The sequence below is a fragment of the Trichomycterus rosablanca genome, chromosome 13, assembly GCF_030014385.1.
Source record: "Trichomycterus rosablanca isolate fTriRos1 chromosome 13, fTriRos1.hap1, whole genome shotgun sequence".
NCBI lineage: Eukaryota > Metazoa > Chordata > Actinopteri > Siluriformes > Trichomycteridae > Trichomycterus > Trichomycterus rosablanca.
In genome coordinates, this window is record NC_086000.1 from 25164301 (window position 1) to 25177313 (window position 13013).

The 13013-nt window shown below is 44.3% G+C and overlaps 1 protein-coding gene across 1 annotated transcript in view; it reads right to left on the minus strand.

Moving 5' to 3' along the window:
- The window catches only part of dph6 (diphthamine biosynthesis 6), a 131971-nt gene that overhangs the window by 10375 nt on the left and 108583 nt on the right, over positions 1-13013 (minus strand). The window lies entirely within an intron of this gene.

Here is a 13013-nt window from a genome sequence, read left to right on the forward strand (position 1 = left end):
ATGATTTGCGCAGTACCCATGGCGGATGGTAGCTTGGGCAGAGGGATAAACAGGCAAGACTTGGTGAACCGGTCGACAATTACCAACACCGCCGTGAACCCTCTAGACTTTGGCAAGCCTGTCACAAAGTCTAGTGCTATATGGGACCACGGTCTTGAAGGTATTGGCAACGGAAGGAGAAGGCCACGAGGACGCTCCCTGGGGCTTTTGTTGAGAGCGCACACAGTGCAGGCACGGACGAAGTCACGTACCTCATTCTCCATCCCCGGCCACCAAAATCTTCGGCGCAGCAAAACCAGGGACTTAGTCACGCCTGGGTGCGCCGCAAAAGGAGAGGCATGCGCCCACTCAAAAACCTGACGGCGTACAGTGGAAGGTACATACAGCCTGTCAGGAGGTCCCCCACCGGGGTCGGGTTCGGCCCTTTGGGCGTCCCGAATGACCTTAGAAATACCCCAGGTGACTGGGGCAGCTATCTGGGTTGAGGGAATCACGGGATCAGGCTCGGTCTCCGGCCTAGTTGGTTCCCATTGTCTAGACAGGGCGTCCGGTTTGACATTTTTGGACCCCGGTCTATAGGACAATGTGAAATGGAACCTACCAAAAAATAAGGACCATCGTGCCTGACGAGAATTCATCCTTTTGACTTGTTGGATGAACGACAAGTTCTTGTGATCAGTCCATACAAGAAAAGGATGTTTAGCTCCCTCAAGCCAGTGTCGCCACTCATCTAGAGCCATTTTAATGGCTAACAGTTCCCTGTCTCCGACCGGGTAATTCCGCTCAGCCGGAGTCAGGCGGTGCGAAAAGAAGGCACACGGATGCAGCTTCTTTCCTGGCCCTACTCTCTGGGACAATATTGCCCCAACCCCAACTTCCGAGGCATCCACTTCGACCACGAATGGCTCCTCAGGGTCAGGCAACTGCAAAATCGGAGCAGTTGTCAAGAGAGATTTCAGCCTCTCAAAGGCTTGTTGGGCCGGCACCGACCACTTAAAAGGCCCTTTGCCAGTAAGGATAGTTAGTGGCGCGGCAATAGTGCTGAAGTTCTTGATAAATCGCCTAAAAAAGTTTGCAAAGCCCAAAAACCTTTGCATTTGGCGAACAGAACTTGGAGTCGGCCAGCTCTCCACAGCTTTAATTTTTGCCGGGTCCATGCGTAGGGCGCCTTGAGACACTATGAACCCCAGGAACGAAACCGATGGGGCGTGAAAGGCGGATTTCTCCAGCTTGACGAAAAGGTGGTGTTCGAGCAAAAGCTGGAGAACTCGCCGGACGTGCCCTATGTGCTCGTCGATGGACCGGCTAAAAATAAGAATATCGTCAAGATAGACATAGACGAACTTATCAAGGGTCTCCCGTAGGACCTCATTGATGAACCTCTGGAAGACTGCGGGGGCATTCATTAACCCAAAGGGCATCACTAGATACTCATAGTGGCCAGTGGGTGTAATGAACGCAGTCTTCCACTCGTCCCCCTGCCTGATCCGGATCAGATTGTACGCGCTGCGTAAATCGAGCTTTGTAAAAATAGATGCTCGCTGAAGAGCTTCAAAAGCCGTGGCCATCAGCGGCAGCGGGTATCGATCCTTGATCGTAATGGCGTTTAGACCGCGATAATCGACACAGGGGCGCAAGGAACCGTCCTTCTTACCAACAAAAAAGAACCCCGCCCCGGCCGGGGAGGAAGAAGGACGAATGAACCCCTGCTTAAGTGCTTCGCGCACATACTCCTCCATGGCGGTCTTCTCCGGACCGGAGAGCGAGAAAAGGCGCCCCCTAGGAGGAGTGGTGCCGGGCAACAAATTTATGGCGCAGTCGTACGGTCTATGGGGGGGCAAGTCCCGCGCCCTGGACTTGCTAAAAACCTCCTGAAGATCATGGTACACAGGAGGAACTGTGGCCAAATCCGGGGTCTCCATTTTTGGTACTGGCGGGTTGAGATTCGCGCCGGCTTGAAGCAAGCATGAATCTCTACACCGTGTTCCCCAAATGAAGATTGATCCGGTGGCCCAGTCGATCTGGGGGTTGTGTCTTTGTAACCACGAAAAACCCAGGACCACCTGGAGGTGAGGGACGTGAGTCACTAAAAAGGTGATCCGTTCCTCGTGGTCCTCCAGACGCAGCGTCAAAGGCTGCGTCCGATGGGTAATCGGGCTACCCGCTACGGCTCGGCCATCAACAGCATGGACCGAGACCGGCTTGGTTAGCGGTTGGACCTCTATCCCCAGCCTGCGTACCAGATTGATATCAATGAAGCTCTCTACTGCTCCCGAATCTACACAAACCCGGAGGTTTGTGTTCCCCGAACCCCAAGACAATTGGGCCGAAAAAAACAGTCCCTGACTAGGGATATTAGTCTGGCCCTCTCTCGACTCCCTAGTTCGAGAGCGGCCCGCTAGTTTTAACGGTGGTCGGGGTCTAAAGCGGGTTCCTGATGCCTGAGGGGCGTCAGGTCGTGTCGAGCCCAATTGCATGGGTTCGGGATCGGGATTGGACAGAGAGGAGTTAGGAGGGACAGACGAACGCACGAACGGAGGGCAAGAACCCCGTTCCCGCGCTCGCTGGCGAAGTCGAGTGTCTATAGACGTGGCCAGCGTGTAAAAGACCCTAAGGGTGGCAGGAGGATCCCTCGTGGCCAGCTCGTCCTTAACTCTGCAGGAAAGGCCGCGATGAAAAATGGCGACGAGGGCCCCCTCATCCCAACCACACTCTGCTGCTAGCGTTCGGAACTCGATTACGTAGTCCGCTACTGAGCGACTACCTTGCATGAGTTCGAGCAGGCGTGGACCCGCCTCTCGACCCCCTGCAGGGTGGAAAAACGTCTCCTTTAATGCTTCCTTAAAGGAGCTTTCTGATGAGCATTCGGGGGCATTCTGCTCCCAAAGTGCGGTAGCCCATTCCAGTGCCCTCCCGGTGAGAAGGGAAATGATATAGGCCACTTTCGAACGTTCAGTTGGGTAGCGAGACGGTTGCAGCTCGAATGCTAGCGAGCATTGGAGGAGAAATCCCCGACACTTCTTTGCTTCCCCTGAGTATCTCTCAGGGGGAGGAATAGGTGTGTCCCGGGTGACAGACTCCCCAGCGTGGATCACGGGATTCGGGGTGGCTCCCGAGGTTGGCACGTGTTGGGCGAGCGCGGTTACGCGCTGCGCCAGCTCATTGAGAGCTACCTCGTGCCTGCCCAGCGCCATCCCTTGGTGGCGTAGTGCGTCAGACACAGGGGCGAGTTCCGCTGAGTCCATAACTGGTCGCACCTTTCTGTTACGGTGGAGAAAGGAGGACTCAAACGCGGAAACTTAAATTAAATAATAATTTATTTATAATAGAAAAATAAACAAAAAGGGAAAAAGGCTTGAAAATAAAAACCAGTCGGGAAGTCCGCTGGTGCCGCCGAAACTGCAGGCAAAGAAAACAACACCAATAACCAAATGACCAAAGAGGACGCGAACCCAGGTCTCCTCAACGAGGGACGGTCGCGTTAACTCCGCGCTATAACGCCGCGGGTAGTTGAGACTGCTAGGGCGCGTTACGGCGCTGTAAAAGAAGGATGCGGAAGAAGAGTTTCCCCGAGTGCTACTAGCTCCCAGATCGGTGGGAAACTAGTAATGTCCGCGATCGGCGAAAGCTCTCCAGAGAACCCCACGGGGGGGAATCGCCGATCTGAAAAGAGAACAGAAAAAATATTAATTTCAAGAGACCCAGCGGGGATTCGAACCAGGGAATGCAGCGCACCCGCCGAACGCTTAACGGCGTCGCCACCCAGTGGTTACTGAATCCGAAGGCTGTCGAACTGACACTAACTCCCGAACCACGGGAGTCTACACACGTTCGTGGTCGACGTGACCTCGCAGGGGGAACACCGCTGGGGAATGACGTTGATCTGAAAAAGAGAGAATAGACTACGTTTTGTTTACCCAGACACAAGTGAGGATTCGAACCGGGGAATGCCACGCTCCAGCCGCACGCTTAACAGCGTCGCCACCCAGTGGTAACTGAATCCGATTACTGCCTGGTTAATAGGGGTTGCGGGCAAACCGCTTCCAGCCAGAAGGCTGGTAGCGTAGCAGCATTGCTAACGCTGACCGATAAACAAAAGGCAGCGCAATGGCTGCACGGCGTCGCACCACGCTAAATTCTAAGGTGAAAACAAAGAAGTACCTCGACCTTCCAGTCTACACACCCTAATGGCGATGCCACCAGGGGATACCCTCTAAACCCTAGAAAGCGCGGACGAACTGCCACTGACAAACCGGGAAAACAAACAAAAGGTGCGACACCCACCGCTGCGCAGAGCTGGCTTAAATAGCCAACTCAGCAGCTGTGGGTGATCAGCCCTAATTGGTCCTCCTGCCACTTAAGGCCTTTGTTTGCCTTGCTCTGTAAGACCTACTTCGCTGGGAACTCGGGGTGCATTCACCAGCTACCGTAGGTCTCCTAATACATATCGCTTGTTTTCTAAACGTTACGCAACCACACAGAAATTCTTCTCCAAAGAGGCCCTTTTGACAGATCATTCTAGATGTTTCCAAGCCCTTTTAAACCATCTTACCCCACATCTCTAATAGAAACCTGCCATGATGGCCTCAAATGTTGCAATGTTCAGAGTTAAAACCTCCTTTCTCTTGGCTGGGTGCAGGCTATTATCGCCTGCAAAATGTCTTCAGCCTTTGCAAACTACAATGCACCTCTCAAATAACACCGCAGCAGCCAATGCTAATGGGCGAGAAATGAGCATTTTATAAAACAGTCATTTTGTCTGGAGTCGATAGGGCAAAAACACCTTACCCCCCCTTTCAATTTGCCGGATCAATTTTCATCCATTTACACCCCACTTGGTAAGTGCAGAATAATGACAGGTTACATACACTTTATTTTGAAATTCACTTAAAAACCAGAGAGAAAAGTCATTGACGGGAACGGGAGCTGCATTCGGCAAACATTTAAGGAGCCCCCCAATGTGACCCAATCCTCCGTCTGCATGAATGCAGCACTTACCTCAAGATTAAACTTTAGCAAAGGCCTAATTGTGTATCGGCAGCAAATCAACAACAAATCTGTCTGAGTGCATGACAACAAATAAAGACTAAAAGAGCGTAATCATGAGCAAGGGTGCACATATATGAGTATATAAGTATGGGAGAGTGACATGATTGGGTTAATTCTGATGACATGCTTGCTCTTAGAGCTCTGATGTGGTATACGTTTTGTTTCTGTGATGATAAATGTTAGGTGAGCACACTACGCGAGTTGCTCGAGGGGTCGAGCTTGGCGCTTGTCAATAGTCATTGAGTGCTGGGAATGAAGCAAGGAGGGCAGAGGGTGGAGTAAGGCATTAGATGTTGAAGTGAGGCGTTCTCGAGGGTCTTGTTCACCCAGGCTTAAAGGCCAGCCCTCAGGCCCTTGCCAGGCAGCCTCCACCAGCTACACACTCACAGGTCACTACCTTCAAACACCCTAAACTTTCAGAATCTTTTTTTCCTCGACTTGTCTCAGGCTGTTAAATCAACAGCCCCATCCCATTTCCTCCTCGTTATTTTCCATTCCACCTCTTAGTAAAACTAAAGCATGTTTTTTTGACACAGTGAGCCAGATGTAAAAGTGCATGGCTGCCTAACACATCAGACAAAACATTTATTAGATGAATCCAATAAAATAAAAATGTGACAAGTGATATATGGTACGTTTAGGAGCTCGGGAACAGCAGAGCCTCTTTAATGCAATCCATCTTTTAGTTCAGTAAAGCTGTCTGTCTTGAACTTGTTTGCCTCACCATCACAAGTGTGCATGATTAAGACTAGACTGCAGTGTGACTATGCCTAAATGTGTGTAAACAACTCTTTTGTGCATCTATTCAGTAACCACTATGTGGTTTGTTATTTATTTACTAGGATTTTAACATCGTGTTTTACACTTTGGTTACATTCATGACCAGACAGGTAATTACTAGTTACACAAGATTCATCAGTTCAAGTCTTTAATGTCAAACACAGCCATGGACAATTTTGTATCTCCAATTCACCTCACTTGCATGTCTTTGTACCGTGGGTGGAAACCGGAGCTTCCGGAGGAAACCCATGCAGACACGGGGAGAACATGCAAACTCCAAACAGAAAGGACCCGGACCGCTCCACCTGGGAATCGAACCCGGGAACTTTTTGCTGTGAGGCGACAGTGCTACATGCCCCCTATGTGGTTTGGAATCAGAAATTAGAAATGATTTATTGTCATTATATGATAGATATAATTAAATTGCAGAAGCTAAAACCTGGGTGCGTACAAACAGACATAAGACCAACACCTAGTTTAAGTAAACAGACCACATAATAACAGACACTTCAAACAATACTAGATAATTCCACACTAGCCAAGATGTAATACTGCACATTTGAATTGCACATAGCAAGCAGGATGTGAGAGGTATCTAAGGATGAAAGAGCATTGGGCTAAGGCATCGAGAGCTGGCAATGTCATTTAAAGAGGGCAGATGGCACCCAATAATCCTCTGAGCAGTATTTATGAATATAAGTATTTAGTAATAATAGTAAGCATTTAAAAATGTAACATCTATTACTTTTGTTTCTGTCTGCTCTATGGGACAGTGGTAGCCTAATGGGTAGGGCTTTAGGCTATCAACTGAAAGGTTTAGAGTTCGAATCCCAGCTCTGCCATGCAGCCACTGTTGGGCCCTTGAGAAAGGCCCTTAACCCTCTCTGCTCCAGGGGTGCCGTATGATGGCTGACCCTGTGCTCTGACCCTGCGCTCTGACCCCAGCTTCCAAACAAGCTGGGATATGCAAAGAAAGAATTCTGTCGTACTGTACACCTGTACATGTATATATGACAAATAAAGGCATTCTTCTTTCTTCTTCTTCTATCGTGATTTCTCACTCCTACATTGCTGTGAAAGTACTCGTAAGCTAAATGTAATTAAAGTACTTAATTAATTAATCAAAGTCTTTTGAGGATATAAAAAAACATCTAAAATATATGATAAAAATGTGGAATTTGATTTACAGTCGTAGTTCGCTAAGGCCGCTGCTGACATCCCCTGTCACACTGCACCAAACCGCCCCACCTAACAGCTTTCTATTCTACGTATAAATATAATCCCGGCCTTATTTTTAACACCATCAGAATGACCCTTTTAAAGCATGCTCACAAAGTGATGTATTTAGCTTTTGTGTTTGTTTTCCCCCTGTGTTTCTTTACCATCCCTTTCTCTTTATGCTGAGCACATGGAGTGTGTCTGAGCCGGGTGGAGGAGGGAGAGGCGTGTGAGTCAAACAATAAACACCATAATAAGGAATTGGTGTAAAGCCGTTGAGCAGCAGGGAGCTGATGGGGCCTGGATGCTTAGGCAGTTCCCCTACATTTCCTGCCCAGCGGGAGGCTCTCATCAAGTGGACCAGCTAGCTGCGGTGCGGGTAATTTTCCCCTCTCTTGCTCAGCGCTGGTCACTTACTTAAAACAGAGCTGCACTTCATCGGAAGAGTATGAGCTTTAAAAAAAGAATAATGTGCATGATGAGATCCTGAAACAATTCAGAAGGCTGAGGAGCAAAAAGCTTTGATGTAGAGGAAGAGGGGGGAGTTGTGGGTAAAGAAGCTTTAAGGAAGGCGTCGCATTAGGCCTACCAGGCTGTATGTCGGTAAACTTTAATGCACTTTTTAATGTGTAGCTGAACTCAAAATATAATTAAAAAATAATTAAATAACATTGTAGGTTTTTAAGGTTGCAAATAATCACAGTTCAAAAGTTTGTAAAATGCAATAAAACAAGAATCAATGATTTGTTAATTCTCTTTTATATGTACGTTTATATAACTAAGAAAAGCAAAAAGAGAAGATTCCTAATGCTTTCTTTGAACAACTTTTAATTGTATTATTGTATCATTGTATAAATATAAATAAATTTAGAACTTGATACCTGCAACACACTCAGAAAAGTTGGGACACAGGCATGTTTACCACTTTGTTACATTACCTTTCCTATCAATTACACTTTTTAAGTAGCTAAAGCTAATTAGCCAGTTCATATATTAGATGCACAAAATTATGCTTAGAGAATAATTTTGAAATGTCTGGGTGCTATTAAATAAATGACCCATTACACAACATGCAAGCTCAGACTCTGATACTAAAATCCAACTTCTTTAATTACTTGTAATGTGTAAAGCAAGTCTATTTGGGACTGGCAGAACCTGAATCTTTCAGACACTAGATGCTCTGTGCAGCTTGCTTGAACCTCCAGTGCTGACCACCTATCCGGCCTGCTAGCTGTGTGTTAACATTTCCTGTAACAAGGTGGATCATGCCTTGACACTAAAGCCCCAGGTATAGCCCTGCACATGCGAGAATGGAAAGTAACATCCAATTTGCAGGGTGCTCAACCAAAGTAGAACAACCATGTGGCTAAAAAGCCACAAACAGAAAGGGTATCAGGAAAAAAAACCCAAAAAAAACAAAGTAAAAATGCCCCACAATAGTGAAAGTAGATCAGAGCAAACTGGTTGTCACAATATGGCAGGCTACACAGAGCTCCTACGACAACCCCCCAAAAAACACCAACTCGTGTAGCCAGCACCCAATGTGGGTCCTAACGTGGCACACGCTGTAGAAAAGGGCTGTCATGCTGCCTCTGGGGCAGCTCGATTGTTCAGGGCAGATCCCTTGTGATATCCAAAGAAGACAGTAACACCGGCTGAGTACCTAGAAAAATGCAAAGTATGCTGGCTTCATACACCAGCAGAAAACTGGACCGGACCAAGCCCTGCATCACCGTTTCATCATGTTTATCAGGCCTTGATGTTGTAAAATACAACTTGGACAAATTAAGGGTGGTGAAAGCTCAGGGGTTAGGGTACTGGACTAGTAATCAAAAGTTTCACTTGTGGTCCCTTGAGCAAGATCCTTAACCCTTAATTGCCTGCTTTGTATTCAGTCCCAGATAATATGAATAAAAGAGTCTGATAAATACCATACATGTAAATGAATTGTAAGACTTTTTAATGGACCATAGAAAAAATGCCTTGCATTAAACTTTTTATATTTTTCAGGTATTCATTTGTGTAAACCTGTTACATATGCAGCTTCTATCACATCGATTTTACCTTGTAAATTCATTTTACACATATGTACACCAAAATTTCCTCAGCATTACTCCATGAACACTATTTCATACACACAGCAACTGCATCGTGCTCCCAATTAACCCTGTGAGCTTTTTCATCCACCTGATTAGAGAAATTAAAAAAGCACAACAACTACACACATGCTGTGGTGTGTAGAGAGGACGCTGTCGTGTATCTATTAAAGACTTTTCCAGTTGAATTGCTCGGAGCATGGTGAACTGCCCCAGAGGTAAATGTGATAATTGTTTTGCCGTCGATGCCTGGAAAAAGAGACTTGATTGTGTCATTGAAGTGCACGGAAAACACCTTCTTTATGCTTACCCATCCAAATAAATAGAACAGGACAAATGGTATGTAAACAATTGCTACTGATCAATTGAAAACAACTACAGCCAAGTAATGATCGGCTTTTTGCTATGCCAGAATGATTTTTTATCGGATAAACCATTAATCACTTCAACTGTCTCAGTGTAATTTTATTATCCAACAGTGACTTATACTAGTCTGTTTTACAAAAGTTAGTATAAAATGCAAAAAAACCCCACTATATAGATGATAAAAATAATCTATAATTTTTGTCAGCTACCTCATTAAAATACCCTAATATAATACTCTAATACTCTGATATACTTAAAATATTAAATACTAGTCTATTAATTTGATTGTTTTTTCTTCTAAATATTGTCATATCCTTCTATCATTATTGTTTATCCTTTATCTCAATAGAAGATTGGCTGGCTAACTGCTACTGAAATAATACAATGAGTAAATGATCAAAAGTATAACTATGGGCATTAATAAAAGCTGGCCTTTACTTTGAGCCTATATTAGCCTTCACTCTTCTGTGAAGGTTTTTCCAATCTTGGAGTGTGTCTGTGAGATTGTGTGCCCATTCAGCCAAAAAAAAGACATTTGTGATGTCAGTCACTGATAGTGGCAGAATAGGCCTAGCTTGCAAATGGTGTTTCAATTCATCCCAAAATTGGGACTGCGGGTAAGGCCAGGACTGTGAAGGTGTGAAGCCCCCCTGAAGTCTCTCCCTACCAAACTCATTAAATCATGTTTTTACAGACCCCCCTTTTTGTACAGGGTGGCACGGTCATATTGGAACAGGATAGGTTATTTGCCAAACTGTTACCACAAAGCTGAAAGCACAGAATATATTTTACATAATTGAGTTCATACACCTGTTAATGTTATACAATGTAATTTTTTTATAACCATACCTATTATTAAAATGCACTTGTGGGTATAAAATTACTGACTGTAGTCCATCTGCTGTCTGTTCCCTATTTATCAACTGACAGAGACCCCAATAGAAACCCACTGACCAGATTTTTGATGGTGGACTATTTTCAGCACTGCAATGACACTAACACAGTAATGACACTGTAGCGTGTGTGTCAATCTAGTATTCCTTTGGTGTACAACAAATATGTCTCCACGTAAAGAATATGGTAAACCAGTATGTTCTCTACTCATTTAGGTTTTTGTACATTACCCGAATCTGCAATCAAAACATTTTTACTCATTTAAGAGTTTAGTGATAACAGTACCTAAATAAACACTTAATACTAACACATATACTGTATACAAAAGGGGGGAAACCCTACAAACAGACCTTTGGTGTATAATATTATATATACTATATCTTATTTTTATATTTCTTTTAAAAAGACAGGTAATTTTTGTAATATTTTCTAACAGACAATATCTCTCTATAAATACTCTATAAGCTATACTCATTCAAGTACACAAACAGCACATCAACAAATGAGCCTTAATGATGTTAAACCATAGTCTCTGTAACTCAAGGTGGCACTGTGGAGAAAAGCATTAATGCTAATTTCTATCCCAAGACAGCAGATGAGAGAATTGTTAAACAGTGACAGGTGGCTGATTAAACCCCCCGAATGACTTGGTCTCTTTCTCCCAAACTTTAGCTTGAACTGTTTCATACTTTTGTTCCTAGAAGACAAACATAACTGACAGTCTGTAACTGACAGTCCGAGGCACCTACAGGGACCTGCTACTTTCCACTCACTACTCAGGCCTGTCATCATTTCAAACTCCTGAGCTAAGGTCAGTGTGGAGGCTAACGGCGGGCTAGACATGGTGACAGTAGGTCCCTCATTTAAAGCTTTTTCCTGCCCTCTCAGCTCCGCTGATTAGAGGAGGAGGAGCGGGTGGGACGGGGAGCCTGTTACACCCTTTATTGACCATGTGGAGTTGGGGATCCTTGAGGGAGCAGGAGGGAGATAAGCTGCTCTGAGACTTCAGCAATGCTCCAAAAGAGGGGCAGGGGATTAAAGAGGCTCTAAGGAAGACATCTGCCTTGGTGCTAGGCTCTGGATTATCAAAGACATCAGCGCTTCCCACAGCATCAACTTTTCATGAGCGCTCATTCTGGTAAATATGAGCCACTTCTGCCTGCTCTTGAGGGGGGTGACGACAAAGAGGAGGGTGAATTCCACCAGTAAACCTTTTTTCCACATGAGACACTGATTTCAGGATGTCTAAACTTTTTCTGACAAATACATCAGGTGCACAAAAACAACGCATTTATCATGTATCAAAATTCGAGCTGCAAAACCATTACATACACAAAGTATTAACACTAGACATAATTATATATGTAAAAAAGTCAAATTTATAGCTGAGTTCCTATTAATATAAACACTTTACTACCCTAAAACACACATCTTCACACACATACCTGTTGTACTTATTCCAATTAAGATCAAGTCAAAACATCTAACCATATAACCATTAATATAACCACAACATTCACAACATTCTGCATGCTTTTAAAAATAGCCAAAATCGTATCTACAACATTTTGTTAATAACACAACTCCAATATAACAACATCATTTATATCATTATACGCCTAATTCTTTAGGACAATAAACTATAAATCCATAACAAGGTTTTGATCAACATAACCACAATACAATGACATAATGCAGATCATATCGTCTTAATACATATCAATCTCAGAAACTAGAAATCTTAATAGTACCACAAACTATTCCCATCACGGTAAAATCATATTTCTATCTAGGTTTCCATCAGTTTAACCATCCCTAGCCCTAATTCTTTTTCATATCTACTACTATGTTTCAGACAATTTAACAACACCAAAAGCACACATGCAACATCAGCATCATATACCTAGTCCTTATACTTTCAAAACTCAAGTTAAAAAGATATAGAACTTAACATGTGCACAATACAATCACATTATGTACAACAACTCATGGCGAGTCATCATCTACAGCAACGTGTCCAGTACTCACATGTACAGTCAAAATCACATCACTAACTACATGTCAATCTATACGCATTAATAAAATAATTTCCCATGCAAAATTGTTTTAGAGAGGACTAGTTATAGTAATAGTATAGTACCGAATAATATAGTAACAATATAGTAATGAATAGTAACGGACTGTGGTAGCCTAGTGGGTAGAGCTGTGGGTTACCAACTAGAATATTGTGGGTCTCTGCCATGCAGCCACGGTTGGGCCTAGTGAATAGAGCTGTAAGTTACTAAATCCCTGTGATTAATTGCCTTGCACCCAGTGTTTCCCATTGGAACTGGAACTGCTGCAACCCTGATCAGGATGAAGTGGTGAAACGGGAAGTGCTAAAATTTCTTTCATTAGTAATTACCAGGAAGGGAAGTGAGTTATAACTCTGAATGATTGTATAAGCTTAGCATAAATTCAGTAACTATTTTATCTTGATCAGGGTCATGGTGAAAGCCTATCCCAGAAACACTGGGTACAAGATGGAAATAATGAAAAGAGAGGACATCAGTCCATCACTCACTGTGTAGAAACCTCTTACACAAGAACTAATAATCATTTTCCACAGAT